This window comes from Carlito syrichta, unplaced genomic scaffold, assembly GCF_000164805.1.
Source record: "Carlito syrichta isolate Samal-C Ts95f unplaced genomic scaffold, Tarsius_syrichta-2.0.1 Scaffold86295, whole genome shotgun sequence".
In the NCBI taxonomy this organism is placed as follows: Eukaryota; Metazoa; Chordata; class Mammalia; order Primates; family Tarsiidae; genus Carlito; species Carlito syrichta.
Window position 1 is genome coordinate 253646 of NW_007030391.1, and position 622 is coordinate 254267.

General features: G+C 68.5%; 1 protein-coding gene across 1 annotated transcript in view; it reads right to left on the minus strand.

Moving 5' to 3' along the window:
- Positions 1–622, minus strand: part of LTBP4 (latent transforming growth factor beta binding protein 4) — a 30740-nt gene that overhangs the window by 23606 nt on the left and 6512 nt on the right. The window lies entirely within an intron of this gene.

The window sequence follows — 622 nt, forward strand, 5'->3', positions numbered from 1 at the left end:
CCGGAGAGCTTGCCCACCTCTGCACCCAGGGGCGGCAGGTGGCGGCCCTCCCCACTCCACCTGAGCGCCCGAGGGCTCATCTCTGGGCGTGCCCGGTGCGCGCACGCGTCCTGTGCTCTCCGCCCGCAGGGGGCGCCCCTTCCCGGCGCCGCCTATCTGGGTTTCTCTCGCACGTGGGACCCTTGCAACTCAGGTCCTGCAGTGACCCCCCTGCTCTGGGCCCTTCCCCTCCGAGCTCTCCGGCCCAGCTCTCGTCGCCCAGTCCCCCTCCTCACGGGCGTCTCCGTGCCGAACGCCCTTATGCCCCCACCCAAAGACACAGGCACTGAGACATCCCCCGGGAGGCCCCGAAACGCTCCCTGGGTCCCTGGGCACGCCTCACCCAGCGTCTCGGAATTCGGACCCCCTTCCCAAAAGTGCCCAGGCCCCTCAACTGAGATCCCACTTCCTCTCACAGGCATGAAATCCGGCCGCCAGCCCCTCACGTGGGACGCCAAAGGTCCCCAAGAACCCCCGCTGCTCGCAAAATCGGGACCCTCAGGACCCAACCCCAAAGGCCAGGACTGGGGGTTCCCTTCCTTAAATACCCCTTGGGGTTGCCCAGCACTGCTGGGCGCGGAGC